A 12,084-nucleotide genomic window follows, 5' to 3' on the forward strand; every position below is an offset into this window, starting at 1 on the left:
TGGATATTTAGTTTTCATGAATGTTAGGAAAAAATATTCACCCCAAAGCGACAATGACAGGTTTTAATGCAATTTGTGTTTTCTGTTGAGATTTTCTAATGAGCATTATTATTTCCACAGAGGAACCAAGCCACCCGTGCCTGCCGCTCGAGAGGTGCTGGAGCTTTCTGCTGTTGTACCAGCACAGATGGAGCTGAAAGTGGAGGCAGTCCGGTAACTACACTTCTCTACTTTGCATTTACTTGTGTGGACCTTGACCCACCAAGCTGACCTCCAGCTGCCATCATGTGTCTGTGGAGAGCTGTCATACGTTGGAGGCTTAATTTGTCTATTGCGATTGCTACTAGTTACTAGTTGTAGTTACTCATCCACCTCGTCTTCTTCCAGACTGACCATGCCAGTGCAAAACAAAGCTTATTATCAATTTGTTTTGTGAGGATATGATGCATTCTTTTATTGATTATAAAGATTCACATACTTCACACTGGAACTCTTATTTCAGACAGAATTACATACTTAGTTGCTACAGATCGACAGGGAAGGAATCACTTCTTTGTTTACATTTCCTGAACCAAAAAGTCTTCCCAGCTCTCTGTTCATACTTTGAACCAGCACAGATCAAAGTCATTAAACATCAACGAGCTGCAAGGAAATCTCTTCTATTGGACGCTATGATAAAACCAAGAGTGCATCTTTTATTCTATTTCCTCTGCATGTCTTCTGTATGGGTACTCAGACATGCTCATACAAGTTTAAACACTGAATATGCCAAGACTGAGCCGCACAGAGCTGTACACATAGACGTCACATTCTGTGATAAAGTCATACATATTTCAATAGCAGTTTGTAAGACGTGACGCTCTGAGCGCCTCTGTCCTCTGAGACAGAGCTGTGAATATCCTCAAGCACTAGAACCGTCCCCTCTGGGAATGTGGAGGGATTAAGAGGTGAGTTGGAGGGCAGTGAATCGCCAAATGCAACAGTCTATTACAGTTTATCTGTTGCATCTATAGATGATTTCAAGACTGAAATAATCTGTATAAACAGAAAAGAGAAAACTGACCTTTGGTCCCTGCTGTCTACCAGGAACATGTTGCACCAATAGACCAAGGAGTCTGTTGGTCCAAGCCAGGAGGGAAGATAAAGTCTCGCTTCAGCATCAGATGTTTAAAGCATTTCTTCTAATGATAAAGTAAAGCTCTGTACAGGGGGGCACTCAGCTGACACGACCTGAATTCTTCTTGCATCAGATTTCCACCTTGTGGCTACAAGAAGAGAAACTGAGGAAGGACTTCACAGCTGTGAAGGTACATTTGATGTGTCAGCACAATGTTCTTCCTCTCAGAGGCTGCTCTCAGACCTTCACACACCGACACGAAGCAGCTGCAAAGATTAGACGCTCCTATAATACAGAACACAGTATGTATTGGTTTAAGAAATGCTGTATGTGAGTTTTTTTTTTTTTTGAGTGACTTGTCTACAAGCACACGTACAGTCGGGAGTTTTTACTAAATTCACTCGCAAAGCCCTCTGCATTGCGAGAGACCCCACCCACCCGTCACACAGCCTCTTCAGCCTGCTGCCATCAGGGAGGAGACTGCAGAGTCTGCGGGCCAAGACCAGCAGACTGCGGGACAGCTTCGTCCACCAGGCTGTCAGGATGCTGAACTCTCTCCCTGCCCTCCCCCTCCTCCACACAAACACTCAACCTGGACTATAACTCCCTGCTGCCCCCCCCCCAACACACACACACACACACACACACACTCCCTGGCTGGACTCTGAAATGCACCCCGCTGCCCCCCACCACCACCTCCACCACCACCACACACACACACACGTATACACCCTGGACTCTACAAACTCTCAATCCCCTCAGGAAAACAACACACTGTCACTTTATTCACCACCAGTTGTTAAGCTAATTCTTTTTGCACGACCGTTTACATTTGCACTATTACATTCTCAATGTTTCATTGTTTAGATTGTACAGTTTTTACTTAGATTGTACAGTTTTTATTTATCTCTTTTTTAATATATGTCCTGTCACAAAGGGTTGAAGAGTAACGCAATTTCGATTCTCTGTTTGTCCTGTACATACTGCAGAATTGACAAAGCTGACTTTGACTTTGACTAATAAAAGAAGTCGTGGACACAGACACAGTGACAATGTCTTTTTCATATATTGTAGGAGCTCGACAATGTGAGCAGTGAGCAGCACAACCACTCAATAAAACAGCTTCTGAAGAACATCAGCATGAACCCTGAGAGTCTGCAGGAGCTCAGCTGATGGAGGCCTGAGCTCCACTCTGCTGCTGTGAGTCTGATCATATCAATCGTCAATTTAACAAAGTAGAAATGTGCCAGGAACCCAAAATGTGAGAAAAATGACATGGTTGTTTATGAAATGCTCAGCAACGTCGAACACGTTGTTTCACTGTTTATACACACAAATACAGCAGAAACTACAGTACAGGCTATTAACATGTAGTGTTGTTTTTATCTGTCTATCTATTCACTGAAAGTTCACGTCTGCCTGTGAATCACTGACACAGTTTGAAAATGTTCCGTCTTTTCTGGTCTACAGACGTGAAAGAGATGCTGTGTGAAAGCCCCACATCTCAGCTTGTATCTTCATGATATACAAATCCAGTCAGTGCAATCTGTTAATCTGTATTTTTGCAGATGATGTTCTGTTTGTTGCTCAACCTGTTTATATGAACTTTTCTGTCCTCTCACTTTATGAAAGACTTGTTATCATCGCACAGCAGCAGCTTCCACATCTGCGTCTCCAAGTGCGGCGCGCATGTTACGCACGCTGCACAGCCGCAGTGACGACATGAATCATTTCAATCGCGCTACCTGGCGACAATATCAGTCAGCATCTAACTGTAGCTAAATATCAGAACTGCATGAAACCAAGCGCACATCTATGAACTTTTCCAATAAGGCAAATTTGAATTTGACAGTTTTGTTTAACTTAAATAAATATTTGCTCTAACAAAAACCCACAGATGTCAAAAATGTCTCCATGTGATTTATTGCAGATATTGGTAGTTTGGAGATGAGGACCTGAGTTGATGGTTAGAGGAGAGGATGAAGTGGAGGAAGGAGGTGAAGAAGCAGCAGACGACGATTCACGGACGCTCGTGATGAAGACGCTGGAGATGGTCACATCCGCAACGCGCTGACACAGCTCTGGATCCAGTTTCCTGCAGGAGGGAGGGACAATATACACATTCATTCACTGGAAACAGCTCTGAGGTTCTGGCTGCAGTCGTCTCCCAAAATCTGTCGTGTAGTTGTCTAATTCGTCATCAGACATCAGTTTTCATCTGTGATGAGTGATTTCAGGTTTCATCATGTTTTCATTTCAGTGTTTCACACTTTCCACTCAGAGTGTCAGAGGTGCAGAGCATCAAAACACGTCGTGGCTCTGATTGATTGTTATTTGTTCCTTTTGTTCTTCCGCACAGTGAATTTGACTCTACTGTCTGAAATGAATTCTGGAAAGTTGACTTCATCTTCTTTTATCTTTTCCATGCAGCCCACTGTAAAAACACGTCCACAGAGATCATTGTTTTCACCTGAAATTCAGAGTTTGGTACAACTTGAGGATTGAGCTGCATTTTGTTTAGCCAAAATGTATTAAAGGTGGTAACTCCAGTTTCTGATATTCTGTTGACTTTTCCACAGCTTTCATCAGAATAGTTGTTTTGTAATTACTCTGATTGCACTGATTCCACTCTATTAGCTTTTAAAACTAGATTTAGTGTGTAGGTTTAATCACCTCTTAAAACAAAGTTTAATCCACAAGAAAATGTGGCAACAGAATGCTGAGACTGTCTCACATGAGACAGGAGACAGACTTCACCTATTAAAGCTGTTCATGATCCTGGTTTTCTCAGCATCTTATTTTCAGTCAAACAGCATTGTGTGGTTTATTCACTGTACTGAATGCTTTGATTGGTTTAGTTTTTGCAGTTTTTTGGATCATCTGATGACTCATTTCAGTTTTGTACTCATTAGTTTTCTTGTAGTGTATAACTGCAGCTCTGGAATAAAAACACACAAAACAAACTATTAACTATTGAAGCATTTGGAGGAAGGTGGAGGCAGCTGATTTTCTAGCATGTACGGCAGCCTAGAGGGCCTGGACTGATGCAGCTTCACAGTGAGCATCATATAACTCATTCATTCACTCATACGTCATCCACATCCTTCATGTCAAGCCACAACTACAATGTGCACGTAAAACAACACATTTCTCTTCAGTGTATTCCAGCGATTGTGTGACACCTGATTTTTCTCTTGTGTATATGATGTTAAACAGGAAAACACAACAACAAAGTGAAGCTCAGTCTGTGAGAGCTCACACTAAAAAACACCCAACAGACTCAGCAAAACGGTCCAAAACCTTGAGTTTCATTTGGTTTTCCATTTGTCACCTTTGCTGGAAAACATGTTCTTTAGAAAATGCATAAAACAGATTAAGTTTCCGAACACAGATGAAGCAGTAATGAAATTATTTTCATGTGAAACATTTAAGATTAGTTACTTGGACAAAACATTGAAGATCAGGGAAAAAAGCCCCTTTCTAAACTTTTCATTGCACAATTTATTTGAAATTTTGTGCACAGTCACATGAGCTGAAATAAATAATGCAGATGTTTCTATAGTGCTGTGACTTGCATCTTCCTGTTGGTTTTGTGTTTGTTGGTGTTTGGGTTGTCACTGAGAGATGTCCTGTTATATCTTTTGATGAGTGGTATGTATTGGTGATACACATACATGACTGTGGCATGACATGGAAATAAAACTAAAGTATTACAAAGCTCCTACTCCAGGGTTGATATCTATCACAGGGACTGAGGAAAGCTCAGCAGATCTATATGTGGCAGCAAAATAAAGTGCTTCAGCTCTGAAGTAGCTAAATCACCACAGCTAATAACCCCAGCTGCCCCGCAGAATGAACAGCACTGATGGCCACCCGAGGGTAGTGATGTACGCTTGTGACCAGAAGGTTTCTACTTTGATTTCCAGGCCGGCAGTATAAGTTTGGGTTTGCCAAAGCGAATGGATGTTTTTTTTTTTTTTTTTTAACATGCTAGAATGTTGAAATAGAATGTTTGTTGGCCTCCATGACAACACTCAGCAACAGTCAGATCTGCGACTGAGAGAGAGAGAGGTAAGTCCACTACTTCACAGCTGTGGTAGAAATACTTTAACTTGACTTTTTCTGTTTAGTAGAACTGCTTTGTGTTGGGGAAGAAGTACATTTGTTTTCCTTCTGCTATTCTGTTAAGGAAATTGCTGTTTTCTTTTTTTTAAGCTGCATTTTAAACACCTTTACAATCAGATGTGCACCTTGTGCTGTAATCAGGACATGCAAATGTATTTTTTGTCTTGCACAACACAGTTTTAACATGTAAACTTTGCATATGTGACAAATGGACTGTGTTTGTAGTGCTCTTTGCACATTGACGAAAGGTTTGCAGTCCTTCTGCACTTTCATCTGAGAACAAATATGTGCACTACATCCTGTTCATCCTTAGTTTTAAAGTACACTTAGAGTGGAATATATGTAATGTATATAAAATGTTCAAAAAGTATGTAAAAATACTCTCGCAACTTGATTGTAGCGGCTAACACTAGACTTAAAGCCACTGAGGGGCCGCATGAACGGGCTAATGAGGATAGTTGACGCGCTTGCTGTAAGGCTGCCGTGTCGTGTTTATGAATTAAAAGTCCGACTTCTGTTTCTTTACTTCGTGGTATTTCATTAACTTACCCTTAAGCTTCGTTGCCATGACTGATGAGCATAACTCGTTAATACAATACGATACAATACAGCATGTTACCACTCCTGGCACCGCGGTCAAACGTGCTCCTCCGTCCAGCAACACCTGCTGCGATACGTCAGCGTGTCCGCCATATTGGATGAGGCAGATCTGTCCCGTAAACTAATGCAAGGAAATGAACCGAACTTTATCAAGTGGCTTTTCACAAAGTGAGATAACTTAATTCATTTTATGTACCCATTCACACGCACTAATACATTCAGGAGAGATACATGCATCAAACACAACGTATGTAGCTTTTAATGTGATGAGTTATAAATGTTATGTTATAAATTACTCCATAGGTAAGCACCAAAACAACGGATGTGTGTATATTTCTAATGATGTTATGAGATTTACTGCTACCAGTGTAGGTACCACTGTTATTGTGATAAATACTGAAATATTCATATTAAACATCTGTGTTTATACTAACCAGACCCCTGAAACGTAGATGTGACAGGTCGGTTTTCTGAATAAAGAGCACGAACATGTAGCTACATTTAACTGACTTTATTAATCATTTTGATATTCAGTGATTGATGAACCTATATACATACGTCCATCTGTACGGGGGGGCACTGATGAACATAGTTTTGTGTGTGTGTGTGTGTGTGTGTGTTCTCCGACCGATCGCTTTTGCCTCACACAATATGGCGGTGACGTCAACGTATGATGCGTTGTCTTCGTATGTATGTCTATGGTGACACCTACTGGATCAATTAGTGTCTTGCATTTGCTTATATTAAAATGGCTCTACACTAATTTTAGGATTATGCCGTCCTTTTTACAGTGTTCTGGAAATGCTCAGGCAATACATATACAAGTATACAAGTATACAATGTATATTAGTGTAGATGTACTTGCAATCCACTAGTAGCACATTTCAGTCATATTATATATGTATATTATTATTGCAATATAGGCTATTCAAAGAAATTAGTAGTACAGTTTAAATTCTCACTTCGAATACATTTTAGGGGTTTTCAAGTAAACTTACAGTGTATTGAAATGCTCAAGAAGTATGGAAAAATACACTAGTATCCCAACGTAGATGGATTTGTAATCTATTCGTGTGAGATTTTATGTACAATGCACACTAAGAGTACAAGTTACTTTACATTATAAATGTAATTCAGTTGTATTTTAAATTGAAGAACGGCACAAGCCAATATAAAATAATTAGTGCATTTGCAGTATATTAAAAAATAATTAAAACAGTTCCCTTTTAGCACAGTCAAGAATACTTAATACGACTTAAGTTGAATTTGCACACCTAAATTCGATTTAATTGTAACAAGTACAAAATTAGTTGTAGTTCATTTAGCACACTTGAAGTACACTAAAAGTACACGATTAATAATAGTACACTAATGGTCTGGATGCATGCCCACTTTGGTATGCTCAGTGAATGTTAAAATATTTTAGTGCATTTTTTTCATGAGGGGAATTAATTTAAAATTTGGATGTCAAGATTATGACTGAATCTTTTAGCTTCAAACTCTTTGGTGCAGCTCTGTTAGAAAGTCAGTTCAGTGAGAAGGACAGTTTACTGCTTGAAAAAACAATGTGATTACCAGTGAACTAACAGTTGTGTGTGTTTGTGTCTGCAGATATACAACGAGAGACAATGTTTCATTCAATTTTGGAAGAAAGACCACAAACATCACTTTATTTTAACATCAACCCGTCTACCTCCTGGAAAGGTCGAAAGTATAGAGTGGAGGAGAGGGAAGGAAAATGGATGGAGAGAGAAAAGAACAAGAGAGAGGAGCAAGAGAGGTTGGAGAGAGAAAGAGAGAAGATGGAGACGTTGAACAGGGAAGCAAGGGAGAAGGAGGAACGGAAGAGAGAGAAGCTGGAGAGCAAGGAGCTAAAAAGGCAGGAAATGGAGGAGAAGGAGAGAGAGAAAAGGGCAAGGAAGGAGAAAGAAAGACAAGAGAAGCAGGAGAGGGAAAAAGACAAAAGGGAGGAGAAAGAGGAACAGAAGAGGGAGAAGAAGGAGAGAAAAAGGCAGGAAAAGGAGGAGAAAGAGGAACAGAAGAGGGAGAAGAAGGAGAGAAAAAGGCAGGAAAAGGAGGAGAAAGAGGAACATAAGAGGGAGAAGAAGGAGAGGAAAAGGCAGGAAAAGGAGGAGAAAGAAGAACATAAGAGGGAGACGAAGGAGAGAGAAAGGCAAAAAAAGGAGGAGAAAGAGGAACAGAAGAGGGAGAAGAAGGAGAGGAAAAGGCAGGAAAAGGAGGAGAAAGAGGAACAGAAGAAGGAAAGGAAGGAGAGAAAAAGACAGGAGAAAGAGGAACATAAGAGGGAGAAGAAGGAGATAAAAAGACAGGAGAAGGAGGAGAAAGAGGAACATGAGAGGGAGAGGAAGGAGATAAAAGGACAGGAGAAGGAGGAGAAAGAGGAACATAAGAGGGAGAGGAAGGAGAGAAAAGGACAGGAGAAGGAGGAACATAAGAAGGAGACGAAGGAGATAAAAGGACAGGAGAAGGAGGAACATAAGAAGGAGACGAAGGAGATAAAAGGACAGGAGAGGGAGGAGAAAGAGGAACATAAGAGGGAGAATAAGGAGATAAAAGGACAGGAGAAGGAGGAGAAAGAGGAACATAAGAGGGAGAGGAAGGAGAGAAAAGGACAGGAGAAAGAGGAGAAAGAGGAACATCAGAGGGAGAAGAAGGAGAGACAAGGACAGGAGAAGGAGGGGAAGGAGGAACATAAGAAGGAGAAGAAGGAGAGAAAGGGACAGGAGAAGGAGGAGAAAGAGGAACATAAGAGGAAGAGGAAGGAGAGAAAAGGACAGGAAAAGGAGGAGAAAGAGGAACATAAGAGGCAGACGAAAGAGAGAAAAGGACAGGAGAAAGAGGAGAAAGAGGAACATCAGAGGGAGAAGAAGGAGAGACAAGGACAGGAGAAGGAGGGGAAGGAGGAACATAAGAAGGAGAAGAAGGAGAGAAAGGGACAGGAGAAGGAGGAGAAAGAGGAACATAAGAGGAAGAGGAAGGAGAGAAAAGGACAGGAGGAGGAGAAAGAGGAACATAAGAGGGAGACGAAAGAGAGAAAAGGACAGGAGAAGGAGGAGAAAGAGGAACATAAGAGGAAGAGGAAGGAGAGAAAAGGACAGGAGAAGGAGGGGAAGGAGGAACATAAGAAGGAGAAGAAGGAGAGAAAGGGACAGGAGAAGGAGGAGAAAAAGGAACAGAAGAGTGCAAGAAAGGAGAGACAAGGACAGGAGAAAGAGGAACATAAGAGGGAGAGGAAGGAGAGAAAAGGACAGGAGAAGGAGGAGAAAGAGGAACATAAGAGGAAGAGGAAGGAGAGAAAAGGACAGGAGGAGGAGAAAGAGGAACATAAGAGGGAGACGAAAGAGAGAAAAGGACAGGAGAAGGATGAGAAAGAGGAACATCAGAGGGAGAGGAAGGAGAGACAAGGACAGGAGGAGGGGGAGAAAGAGGAACTTAAGAGGAAGAAGAAAGACAGAAAAAGGCAGAAAAAGGAGGAGAAAGAGGAACAGAAGAGGGAGAAGATGGAGAGAAAAGGACAGGAGAAGGAGGAGAAAGAGGAACATAAGAGGGAGAGGAAGGAGAGAAAAGGACAGGAAAAGGAGGAGAAAGAGGAACATAAGAGGCAGACGAAAGAGAGAAAAGGACAGGAGAAAGAGGAGAAAGAGGAACATCAGAGGGAGAAGAAGGAGAGACAAGGACAGGAGAAGGAGGGGAAGGAGGAACATAAGAAGGAGAAGAAGGAGAGAAAAGGACAGGAGAAGGAGGAGAAAGAGGAACATAAGAGGAAGAGGAAGGAGAGAAAAGGACAGGAGAAGGAGGGGAAGGAGGAACATAAGAGGGAGACGAAAGAGAGAAAAGGACAGGAGAAGGATGAGAAAGAGGAACATCAGAGGGAGAGGAAGGAGAGACAAGGACAGGAGGAGGGGGAGAAAGAGGAACTTAAGAGGAAGAAGAAAGACAGAAAAAGGCAGAAAAAGGAGGAGAAAGAGGAACAGAAGAGGGAGAAGATGGAGAGAGAAACAAACAGATCTTGTTCTCCTTCAGTGGAGGATGAGGACAATGGAGAATCAGATGAAGAAACAGAAAGCAAGAGATTGGCCACATTAATTGTCCAGAGGTGGCGCAGAAGAATGGAGGAGAGAGAAAGAGAATGGATGGAGGAAGAGATGAAGGAGAGAGAAAAGCAGGAGTGGCTGGAGAAAGAAAGGGAGAAGTGGGAGGCAATTAACAGAAAAGCATGGGAGAAGGAGGAGCGAAAAAGGGAGAAGTTGGAGAGGAAGGAGTTAAAAAGACAGGAAATGGAGGAGAAGAAGAGAGAGAAAAGGGCAACGAAGGAGAAAGAAAGACAAGAGAAGCAGGAGAGGCAAAAAGACAAAAGGGAGGAGAAAGAGGAACAGAAGAGGGAGAAGAAGGAGAGAAAAAGACAAGAGAAGGAAGAGAAAGAGGAACATAAGCGAGAGAAGAAGAAGGGAAAAAGGCAGGAAAAGGAGGAGAAAGAGGAACATAAGAGGGAGAAGAAGGAGAGAAAAAGACAGGAGAAAGAGGAGCATAAGATGGAGAAGAAGGAGAGAAAAAGACAGGAGAAAGAGGAGCACAAGAGGGAGAAGAAGGAGAGAAAAAGACAGGAGAAGGAGGAACTTAAGAGGGAGAAGAAGGAGATGAAAAGGCAGAAAAAGGAGGAGAAAGAGGAACATAAGAGGGAGAAGAAGGAGATGAAAAGGCAGAAAAAGGAGGAGAAAGAGGAACATAAGAGGGAGAAGAAGGAGAGAAAAAGACAGGAGAAGCAAGAGAAAGAGGAACATAAGCGAAAGAAGAAGAAGAGAAAAAGGCAGAAAAAGGAGGAAAAAGAGGAACATAAGAGGGAGAAGAAGGAGATGAAAAGGCAGAAAAAGGAGGAGAAAGAGGAACATAAGAGGGAGAAGAAGGAGAGAAAAAGACAGGAGAAGGAGGAGAAAAAGGAACATAAGAGCGAGAAGAAGGAGAGAAAAAGACAAGAGAAGGAAGAGAAAGAGGAACATAAGCGAGAGAAGAAGAAGAGAAAAAGGCAGGAAAAGGAGGAGAAAGAGGAACATAAGAGGGAGAAGAAGGAGAGAAAAAGACAGGAGAAAGAGGAGCATAAGAGGGAGAAAAAGGAGAGAAAAAGACAGGAGAAGGAGGAAAAAGAGGAACATAAGAGGGAGAAGAAGGAGAGGAAAAGACAAGAGAAGGAAGAGAAAGAGGAACATCAGAGGGAGGAGAAGAAGGGAAAAAGGCAGAAAAGGGAGGAGAAAGAGGCGCATAAGAGGGAGAAGAAGGAGAGAAAAAGACAGGAGAAGGAAGAGAAAGAGGAACATAAGCGAGAGAAGAAGAAGAGAAAAAGGCAGGAAAAGGAGGAGAAAGAGGAACATAAGCGAGAAAAGAAGAAGAGAAAAAGACAGGAGAAAGAGGAACTTAAGAGGGAGAAGAAGGAGAGAAAAAGACAGGAGAAGGAGGAGAAAGAGGAACATAAGAGGGAGAAGAAGGAGAGAAAAAGACAAGAGAAGGAGGAGAAAGAGGAACATAAGCGAGAGAAGAAGAAGAGAAAAAGGCAGGAAAAGGAGGAGAAAGAGGAACATAAGAGGGAGAAGAAGGAGAGAAAAAGACAGGAGAAAGAAGAACATAAGAGGGAGAAGAAGGAGAGAAAAAGACAAGAGAAAGAGGAGCATAAGAGGGAGAAGAAGGAGAGAAAAAGACAGGAGAAGGAGGAAAAAGAGGAACATAAGAGGGAGAAGAAGGAGAGAAAAAGACAGGAGAAGGAAGAGAAAGAGGAACATAAGCCAGAGAAGAAGAAGAGAAAAAGGCAGGAAAAGGAGGAGAAAGAGGAACATAAGCGAGAGAAGAAGAAGAGAAAAAGACAGGAGAAAGAGGAACTTAAGAGGGAGAAGAAGGAGAGAAAAAGACAGGAGAAGGAGGAGAAAGAGGAACATAAGAGGGAGACGAAGGAGAGAAAAAGACAAGAGAAGGAGGAGAAAGAGGAACATAAGCGAGAGAAGAAGAAGAGAAAAAGGCAGGAAAAGGAGGAGAAAGAGGAACATAAGAGGGAGAAGAAGGAGAGAAAAAGACAAGAGAAAGAAGAACATAAGAGGGAGAAGAAGGAGAGAAAAAGACAGGAGAAGGAAGAGAAAGAGGAACATAAACGAGAGAAGAAGAAGAGAAAAAGGCAGGAAAAGGAGGAGAAAGAGGAACATAAGAGGGAGAAGAAGGAGAGAAAAAGGCAGGAAAAG

This window comes from Chelmon rostratus, chromosome 5 (assembly GCF_017976325.1).
Source record: "Chelmon rostratus isolate fCheRos1 chromosome 5, fCheRos1.pri, whole genome shotgun sequence".
Lineage (NCBI taxonomy): Eukaryota > Metazoa > Chordata > Actinopteri > Chaetodontiformes > Chaetodontidae > Chelmon > Chelmon rostratus.